The sequence below is a fragment of the Phascolarctos cinereus genome, unplaced genomic scaffold (genome assembly GCF_003287225.1).
Source record: "Phascolarctos cinereus isolate Bilbo 61053 unplaced genomic scaffold, phaCin_HiC Scaffold_2;HRSCAF=192, whole genome shotgun sequence".
Classification (NCBI taxonomy): domain Eukaryota; kingdom Metazoa; phylum Chordata; class Mammalia; order Diprotodontia; family Phascolarctidae; genus Phascolarctos; species Phascolarctos cinereus.
Window position 1 is genome coordinate 136206952 of NW_027555625.1, and position 11189 is coordinate 136218140.

An 11189-nucleotide genomic window follows, 5' to 3' on the forward strand; every position below is an offset into this window, starting at 1 on the left:
CCTCTTTGGGGGGTAAATCAGGTTCTTAATTAAAATTCAAATGGAATTCTAGCCAACACTGTAACTAGCAATTCTTGCTCCTAGGGCAAGCATCATGTGTATTTCAATATAATTGGCTTCCTTCTCTAATCCAGTGTATTTTATTTTATTTTATTCATTTAAAAACATTATTCTGAGAAAGGGTTCAAGGCTTCACCAGACTGCCAAAGGGGTCCATGACACATTAAAAAAAAAAGCTAAGAGCTTCTGCACTACATAAATGTTAGTTTTTATTTTTAATGGCAAATTCTGGGGTATTTGATTTTTCAGATTCCCTGGCATCTGAAGAATGGAAAGAATACCTTATGAAGATGCTCAGTTCTAAATCTGAAATGTTTTCACTGAATGAGTGGGATACATGGTGTACCCCTGGTCTCTGAGGATCATTCATCTCTATAACTCCTGATCATTTCAAGGGCATTCTTGAAGAATTGTCCTCTCTGAGCTGGAAGACCCAAGAAACCATCTGAAATAACTGTTCATACGAGACATTATTACTATCTCACAGAACTTATAGGAATAATACGAAAAGAGACTATGAAAATTAGAATGTGTATGGAGGACTGAACTGTGTTATCCTGGGCAAATCACTTAATCTCCATCTACCTCAGTTCCCTCTGCAGTGAAATGAGGACAATAATAACATCTACTTCCATTTGTTGAGAGGACCAAACGAGATATTTGTAAAGTAGTTAGCATAGTTCTTGGCCATATAGTAGGTGCTTAATAAATGCTTTCTTCCCTCTAAAACACTGATTAAACAAATTGTGAACTTAGGACTGTACACCTGGTAGTCAGTGGTTCTTAGTAATAGACCTGCACAGTGAGTACTAATAGATTCTCGTGGCAGTGGAAGATAAGAGAAAGGCTACTTTCATTTGCCTAGCAGGGCTGACTAATTTGAACACATGCCCCATGGGATGTCTAAAGCACCAGCCATATCTGAGTAGGTCATGGGAAAAATGGTGAGTGATATGCCTGATTTATAGGTACTGATCTCCATGAATAGGCAGCTAGGTGCTGCAGTGGATAGACTGCTGGGCCTGGAGTCAGGAGGACCTGAGTTCAATGACCTCAGACACTTACTAGCTATGTGACCCTGGGCAAGTCACTTCACCCTGTCTGCCTCAGTTTCCTCATCTGTAAAATGAGCTGGAGAAGGAAATGGCAAACCATGCCAGTATCTTTGCCAAAACAAAACAAAACAAAAAACCCCAAAAAACCCTCCCCAAAAAACCCAACCCAAATGGAGTCATGAAGATTCAGACAACTGAAAACAACTGAATAACAACAAACTATATGAGTGGAAAGATAGCATAATATGGGAAAAGATAACTGTAGGTGTTAGGTTAGAACTGCTGATCTAAATTTGGCATTGCTACGTATCAGTTTTGCCAAATATCGGCTAAATCATGTGCTACATAGCATCTCAGCAGGGAGTGAATTCTGATTCTATGGAAAGGAAAGCACTTAGTTGCTGGCCACACCCAAAGAACTACAGTGTTCTGAAACACTTTCTAGAATTTAGTGGTTATCAAAATGTGAAAAAACTACACCACCATCACAAAGCTAGTCAATGATCTCACTCATGGATGTTTGCTTAGAAGGAATTTTTAAAAGGATAGAAGTGATTTAGAAATGGTGCTTCAATAATAGGAACACTTAGAGTAGAGTAGAGGGGCTCCCATGAAAAAGCCCTGGGCTGGTTGGAAACTTAGATAGCTTGGACCTTAGAAGTGCCAATGATGCTTAGCAGCACTGAGATCGAGAAATTCCAGGAGCAGGGGCTTCCAGGTCCATAGCACAACTTGGGGAGATGTTAAAGAAAGGACTGAAGATTCAGTGCTCTCAACTTCAAAAATCCATGGGAACCTAAAACTTACCAGGGTTCTTAGTGTAGACACACCCTAGGAGGTGAAGATCAGAGTAAGAAACCAGCTCACCCAAGTCTAGATCAATCAAGGTCATCTGCCCCACCCAAAATTGCAGTAGAGGGTAGAGACTGGTCCTAGCACAAAGCTCCTTGAGTAAGTAGGAGAATATATGGATCACCATAAAGAATTATTATAGATCCAGAGATACCCTAAAATCAAACCTAGAAGATGAGAATAACCTCACAACAACTATAAGCAGAGACATAAAGATGTGGGAGGAAAAAAAAAACTTGCTTTTTGGGCACAAGCTTGACGGTGAGAAATTTTATTATTCAAATCAATCTATTAAACATCTCTGCCTAAAGAAATACATAAAAGAAAGAGAAAATCCAAAGGAGCAGAAATCCATCCTGCCTTTGAAAATCTCCCTCTACTGAGCTATTTTGGAGTTACAATATATAGTATTCTCAAAAACAAAATGCCATGGTAACTTAGTTACAGAGCTCAGGTGAAAGTTCAGTTAACAGGGTTGACTCTTCAAACAGAACAATAGTCACAGAAAAATTTTGGTACATTCTGGAAGATCATTTTTCCTAATATCATTAAGTCCCTTTTCAACAACTTCCTTTAAGAATTCTCTTTGCCACCTGGTCAAAGGTGAATCAAGAGACACTTCTATTAAATGAATTAAGCAAAAACTTTTTCCTTCTCTTGAGTCTGATTGTTACCCTAAATCACTTCAGGGAGAAGTCCTTCCAGGGCTGATTAGCTTTCTCCCTTTACAAACTGGTCAGATCTTTGATAAGAATGGAGTAAAAAGATTTCAGTGCAGATTTTTATTTTTCTGGAAAGTTAATTAAGTACTGATAAGGTTTTCTTTATTCAGATAAGTCTGGAAAAGACTTTTGACTAAAGAATTATCCTAATATTATTTTGAAATATGTAACCTAATGGAACAGGGAATGGGGGGATTCAGTTTGCTTCCACACAGGAAGAAATAGGTTTTTCACAAAAACTTCCTGGATACCTGGAACAAAATCAAGCCAACAGAAAAATCAAGAGAAACCTAGAAAGGTTATCTTCAAAACCTTGATGTCTTCAAAGGGTATTAAAGTAATTAAATAAGAAAAACAGAGGGTCTGGGGATGGACTGGTTTTGTTCTAAGGGTTTAAAAAAAGGAGAAGACAAAGGAGGGTATAAGGAATATATTAGTGGAGAAAGGCAGAAGAGGGTGGAACTTAGCACTTCTCATAACTGAGTTGCGCAAGAAGAGTATGCAAATACGGAATAAGAGGTGGGGGAAGCAGACATCAAATGAACATCACTTTTTTCTGAATCTGACAAAAGAGACTTGAACATACACTCGCACTTAGAAACACACATATACACGGTCTGGAGTAGAAATATATCAACCAGGAAAGATGTAAGGAGATGAAGATGAGAGGTCAAAGGGAGAGTAAACTGGGGAGGGAATAGGCATAAGCAAAACAAATTTCTACTTCAGAAAGTACTTCCTAAAGTGGGGATTAAGAGGGGGGAAAAGCAAACAAGTGGAAACTAAGTGCTTACTCAATTGGGAAATGGTTAAACAAATTATGGCATCTCAAGGTAATGGGATATCATTGAGTAGTAAGAAATAATTAAAGAAATGGAGAATTGGGGGAAGATTTGTATGAATTGATGTGGAGTGAAGGTGTTAGAGAAGCAATTCAAGGATGCCCTCCTTCCCTCTAAGTTTTCCCGTGGGAATTTGTATTTTTCTCCCTAACTAGTGCAGGAATCTGTGTGAGGAACTGTTTTCCATTAGCTATCAGGGTCAAGAAAGAAAGCACAGCACTTGGTAAATAGTGGGTATGTAATATTTGTTGATTTTAATTAATTGGGTTTTTCTGTTATGTTTTAGGAGTATGGTTCAATTACATGCTTTTACCTTATATTGCACTTGCCTTCAGCCTGATGCCCACTTCTGTTGCTAGAAGAGTGATTAAGTGATGAGCAATCTTACACCTGGTCATACCCTTCACAGTCCAGTGACTCTGAATTCCTATAAATCGTCATTCAGACCCCACTCCTCACCCCACCACCTGATTTCTCATTCTTATCCCTCTCAACCCTCCCACCCCTAAGTTTCAACCTTATCCTACCCAGCCCTTCCACTGTGCCTTCTGCAATGGCTATTTCACAGGCAATAAACTTCCCTTCAACTTAAATCTTTTCCTTTCCCCACTCCTTCCACGTACTAGCTGTTACTGAAACCTATCTCCCCACAGGTGACACAGTCTCCTTGGCTACCCTTCATTCATTCCCTTCAGCTCACTGATCAAGGTGGGGGAGTTGAAATACTCCTTGCTCCTCATTGTTTCCAGTTTGTCCTCCTATCCTACCTCTCCCTACCTCCCCCAACTCCATCACTCAGCAATCCCTCCTCTTTTAAGTTTTATGCTATTCATATCCATCATCCAATCAAAATCCTAGCAGTTGTTGTCTACAGACCCGCCAAACTCAGACTAGCCTCAGCCTTGGATCACTCCCAACATTCACCACCTTTACTCCTTCATTCATGCTGCTGAACAAAGGTGGAGACAATCATGTAACCATTTTGACTTGTTCCGCTACAAATTTTATGTTGCACAACCTCAAATGGGCCCTCACTACTGCTAGGCAATCCTTCCATACCTCCCTTACCAATTCACTAACTCACTCTCCGTACACAGTGGGTCTTCCAAACTTTTCACCCCTCTTCAAACCTCCCATAGCTTCTTCCCTTGCTCTCTCTCAGCTGAAAACCTGACCTCATGTTTTACAGAAAAAAATGAGGCCATTCACCATTAACTCCCTCTTCTTTCCCCTTCTTTATCTCCTATCACTCAGATGTCTTCTGCCACAATCTCCTTCACCCCTGTCTCACAGGAAGAAACGGCTTTACTTCTTACCAGAGTTAACCCCTCTACTTGTTTAAGAGATCCCATTTCATCCTCTCTCCTCCAAAAGATTGCCCCTATTGTCATCTCCACTTTTTCACTTATTTTCAATCTCTCATTGTCTACTGGCTCATTCCCTACTGCCTGCAAGCATACTCATGTCTCCCTCATCCTGAAAAATCCCTCAGTTGATCCTTCCATCCCCGCTGTTGTTCTAAATCTCTTCTGCCCTTTGTAGCTAAATTCCTCAAAAAGGCCATCTAAAATAGGTGCCTCCACTTTCTCTCTTTTACCTCTTTTCTTAACCCTTTACAATCTGGCTACTGACCTTATCATTCCACCAAAACTTTTCTTTCCAAAATTACTAATGGTCTCTTAGTTGCCAAATCTAATGGCCTTTTCTCAATCCTCACCCTCCTTGACTTCTCTGCAGCCTTTGACACTGGTGATCATCCTGTCTTCCTTGATATTCTCTTCTCTCTAAGCTTTTGGGAGCACCATTTTCTCCTGGGTTTTCCACCTATCAGGTCACTCCTCAGTCTCCTTTGCTTGATCCTCTTCCAGATCTCATCCTTCAGGGTTCTTTCCTGGGTCCTCTTCTCTTCTCCTTCTATACTATTTCCCTTAGTGATTGCATCAACTCCCATGGATTAAATTACCATCTCTATGCTGATGATTCTCAAATCTACCTTTCCTGCCCCAATCTTTCTGCTGACCTCCAACCTTTCTTCTCTAGCTGCCTTTCAGACATCTTAAACTGGATGTCCAGCAGACAGTTTAAACTCAATGTATCTAAAACAGAACTCATTCTTCTTCCCCACCAAATCCTCTCTTGCTCCTACCTTCCTTATTACTATAGAGGGAAATACTATCCTCCCAAACTTTCAGGCTCACAACCTAGTAGACATCCTGGGCTCCTCACTATCTCTCACCCCCACCCCATATCCAAGTTGTTGCCAAGGCTTGTTGATTTTGCCTTTGCAACATCTGAATACTTCCCTTGTCTTCTATGACACTACCACTACCCTGGTGTAGGCCCTCACTACCTTGCACCTGTGTTACTGCAGTATGTAGTTGGTGGGTCTACTTGCCTCGTCTCTCCCCACTCTAGTCAATCCTCCAGTCAGTCATTAAGGTGATTTCCCTAAAGCACAGTTCGATCATGTCACACCCCACCCCCACTCTCAATTCCAGGGGCTCCCTATTGCCTCCAGGGTTAAATACAAAATGCCCTGCTTCACATTTAACGTCCTTTATCACCTGGTCCCTTCCTACCTTTCCAATTTTCTTATACTTTACTCCCCACCATCTACTTTTTGACACTGGCCTCCTAGCTGTTCCACAAACAAGACACTTCACCTATTGACTCTGGGAATTTCCTCTGATTGTCTTCATGCCTAGAATGTTCTCCTTTCTTTGCTCTACCTACTGACTTCCATGATTTCCTTTAAGTCCCAACTAAAACCCCACCTTCTACAGGAAGCCTTCCTCAACTCCTCTTAATTCTAGTGTCTTCCCTCTGTTCATTATTTCCAATTTATCCTATACATAGCTTGCTTTGCATATATTTGTTTGCATGTGTCTCCCCTATTAGATTGTAAGCTCCTTGAGGGCACAAACTGTTTTTTTGCCTCTTTTCATATCTCCAGGGCTTGCTATATCGTCTGGCACAAGTACTGTACTTACTAAATACATATTGATTGATTCCTTAATTACCTTGTTATTTGATTTCTGGGGATTTGCTTGGTCTGTAACCAAGGATGCTTTGAGCTTAGAATCTATTTCCTTTCCCTCACCTTGAACTCCAGTAGAATGAGGACCACAGGGTAAAGACAGTCCTCTTATATAAGCAAGCCCTGTTACAAACAGTTTCTATTTTCAATGGCCTGGAAGCTGTTTGGTACCAGAAAAATGATGGCTGCTAGAAACCTATTGCATTTGCTATACAGGGACTCACAAACAAGACATGATAGCCTTTTGGTGTACAGCATTCTAGGGCTGCAAAATAGTCTGTTACTGAAAAACTTAGAGTTTAGTTATATAGAACACAGTTCCAGGTATGGAAAAGTAACAACCCATTGACTTATATTGCAATGAATGCCAAGTTGGATGCCACCAGCCAGAGAGACTTTCTCTAGGCAGGCATTTAGGGGGCCTAGTGGATAGAGCACTAGACCTAGAGTCAGGAAGACCTGAGTTCAAATATGGCTCCAGATACTTACTAGCTTTGTGACCCTGGGCAAGTCACTTAATGTCTGTTTTTCTCAGTGTCTTCATCTGTAAAATAGGGATAAAGACGTACCTCCCTCTCATGTTTGTTGTGAGGTTTGAATGCAATAATATTTGTAAAAATAATTAGCACAGTGCCTGATACATAGTAGAAGCTTAATAAATACCTTGATAAATAAATAAATTACCTTAGTAATACCCTAATAAATACCTTCCTTCCTAGTTCCAGTTTAGGCCAAGAGGAAACACCATGGAACTGTGGTGAGATGGATCATATGCAATGTTGACTATGATGATTCCTATAGAAAGGGCAAAGCCAGGGGGACACTGAAGCCAGCTCCTACCTGCTAGAATCAAATGTTAAATTTTTGGTATAGCATTTGCATTTCAGAAATTAGCAAACTACAAATCAGGAATTGATTTAATGTTTTGCTGATTGTCTATATGTAAGAAAATGATAGAGAAAATGCTGATAATATGGATTAAACTTAAAAGTATGTTCTGTGTACTTTTTGGAAAGCTGGTTGTTAAAAATGTACCATCAAGCCCCTAGATGAAAGTAATGTGTGAGTCAGAGGAAATGTAACTTTTGACATATAATAGTGAAGCTCAGATTCTAAATCTTCTCCCAGAAAGTGTTACATCAATGGAAGTAAATTGTATAACCCTGAACTCATTATCAATTCCTACATTGATTGAATGGAGATAATTGATGGAGTAATTTGTAAGATGGTGTCATAGGAGATAAGGCATTGGACAAAAGGAAGGGACATGATGTCAAAATGATTTGATTTAGCTCAGCTGCTGCCAAACTATTGTTGCAAGAGTAGTAAAAATGACAATGTTTTAATCTAGTAATATATTGAATAGCAAGGGAGCCCCTAGAAGTTATGAGGTAAACAGTGCCATATCAATAGCTATGAAATCCCTTCATGATGATTTTGGATACCCAGATCAAAAGAAGGCTCTAGAGCTGATGTGGACCAGGTTCTGTGGATCTAAAATGACACATGTGAGCATGAGGCTTGTTCTATAGGATCGTAAGATTTAGTGTTGGAAAGGACCTTAAGAATAGATAGTCCAGGGGCAGCTAGGTGGCAGTGGATAGAGCATAGGCCTTGAAGTCAGGAGGACCTGAGTTCAAATCTGGCCTCAGACCAAACACTTGACCCTGGGCAAGGCACTTAACCCCAACTGCCGCCCCCCCCCCAAATAAAAAAGAATAGCTGGTCCAACTTCCTCATTCTACCACTGAAGAAACTAAGACCCAGATAAGTGGAGTGATGTCTTCAAGGTCCCAGAGGTAGTGGTGCCATGATTCAAACCTATGCCTTCCGACTCCACATCCAACGTTCATGGAGTGAGTAGGTTGGCCAACTCTCTTTCTCACTTGTATTTCCAGAAAGATATTGCAAATTCAAGCATCTTACCCACAGAGGATAATTAACAATAAAGTCTTTGGAGCCGGTCTGCTTTGATTTAGTGTCCTGGTGGGGCAGGTCAGAAGAACATGAGCAATAATCTAGTAATGAATAGTCACTCTGCCTTATGAACACAAGCCAACTTCTCCTGAAATGAGGATCTTCAAGGGGGGTGGATTGTGTAGGGCCTTAGTAGATGACTCGCCTTTCAGGATTCACTGTGAGTTTGTGAGCGATCTGTTCAGAGGAATATTTGATCTGTCAAGCATTAGGAAACCTGGAACCACTCCTTCCTTCTCAGAAACCTCAAGGGGATCCCAGCCAGAATGCTGGGTCATATCCTCTTAAATATACTGGGAAAACTTACGCAAAAGCTAGAGGTTCCATGGAAATGATGTGCAATTGTACTGGCCCATAATGTCACCAGGGAAGATGCTGCAGGATTTGCCCTGGACTTGTTGGGGTTTGGGAAGAATTTGGGATGGATGCCTATTGACCTGTGCTTTGTAACATCAGAGAACAGAGGAAGCTAAGAGACTCACATTATGGCAAAATAGGAACAACAGAGTGCAGGGCAATGAGGACTGGTTCTGGAATCTCAGGATCTGGGTTCAAGTCCTGCCTCTGCTGTTTATTACTTGTGTGAATTTGGACAAGTCATTTAACCTCTTTGGATCTTAGTTTCCTCATTTGTAACATAAGGAGAGGAGCAGCTGGGTGGGGCAGTGGATAGAGGGCTGGGCCTTGAGTCAGGAAGACTCATCTTCCTGAGTACAGATTTGGCTTTAGACACTTACTAGCAGTGTGACCCTGGGCAAGTCACTTAACCTAATTTGCCTCAGTTTCTTCATCTGTAAAATGAGTTGGAGAAGGAAATGGCAAACCACCCCAGTATCTTTGCCAAGAAAACCCCAAATGGGGTCACAAAGAGTCAAACATGACTGAAACGATCAAACAAATGTATGTATGTATGTATATGTATATCTGCAAGACATAAAAGTACAAAACAAAGTGCTTCATAAAATCTGATCATTATCAGTGAGGATAATAAAGGGGGTAGTGTCTGAATTGGCCTTTAAAAGATGGATAGGAGTTCAACAGGTGAAAGGTGGTATTCTAGGCATAGGAAACATGTGTTTTGACATAGAGATGGGAAAGCTCAGGAATTATTTTGAGGACAGAGAGCAGTTAAATTAAACTGGAGCAAAGAGTTCCCAGAGAGGAGTATTTTTAGATAGTGCTGGAAAGGTAAGGTAGTGCCACATTGTTGAAGAAATAGTGTGCAGGCAAAATAATTTTAACTTTTTCAGGAGTTCTACATGGAGCCATTAAAGATTTCTGAGCAGACTGACATGATCCTCTCATGAGCTTATATTCTAATTTCTACTATATTTATTTTGTACGTCCTATTAGACTTTGTTTCTTGATACTTGGGTCCAGGTCTCATTTATCTCTCTATCTCACTAAGCACAGTGCCCTACTTGTAGTAGGGGCTTAATAAATATTGATAGAATATTGTTGAAAAGGGGTTTACAATTCACTGGGGAAGTGCCTAATTCTTTTCTGAAATAATTTAATCTGGTCAGAAGTAATCTATTCTTAAGTTATTCATAATTTTAATGTTTTTATATGTGTATATATAGGATTTAGAAAAATCAGGAATGTTCATATAACAGAAATGAATCTATATGTATGTATATATTTTTAAAATGTAAGAAAACCTTTTTTTCCCCAAAGCAGTATCTGTGACTCAGAACAGGAGTCATGTGAAAGTGTTCAAAAAGTCCTTTATCAGTGAGGGAGCCAAATTCTTTCTTTCTCTATCCAATCAAGATAAAAGCCGTATCTGAAGGAAAGTACTGTTTATAGATCCTGTGACTGGTAGTCTTCCAAGATGCTGTTAAAAAACTAGGAAAGTATCCACTCTGTGAGCCAGAAAATTGCAATAAGAATAGGTTCTCTATCTAGATATATATAGACTCTTATTTATGATTCTAGAGTTCTGTTTGCTGAATTAATAAAGAATGCAGAATTTACATGGCTTTATTTGAATATAAAACATAAGTATGTTGCAAAGACTGAGGTAAATGTCTGAGGAAGCATGCACACTAATTTGTCTTGTTTATCTTTCTAATGTTAAATCTAACCATTGGCTTGAACTAGTTCCTGCCTTCATTCGTGCCATTAATGCTGTTTATAAATGGTAATTTGTTTGAATTCCCCACAAATATGTTAGATTTTTGACACTTTTTGTATTCTGCAACTGGAACACAAATGTCTTCAATATTTTTTCATACTTATGTATAATCACACCATAGGGCCTTACCTAAGATGATGGATAATTATCTTTCACAGTGAAATTACAAACATATAATTTGTCTCTGCTGTAGATGTTAGCATATATATAATAATAATTAAAAGATAGTATTTACACAGAGCTTTTAAGATTTGCAAAATGCTTTAGAAATATCTCATTTTATCCTCACAACAGCCCTTAGAGGTTGGTGCTATTATAATTTCAATTTTTATAAATGAGAATACTGAGACAGAGGTTAAATAACTTTCCAGGCATCATGTAGCTAATAACTGTCAGAGACAGATTTAAACTCAGGTCCTCCTGACTCCAAGTCTAGTACCCTCTCTAATTCTCCACTTAGCTGTCAATGGTCTGTAATTTTCTTAGATATAAGAACTCTTTCTTTCA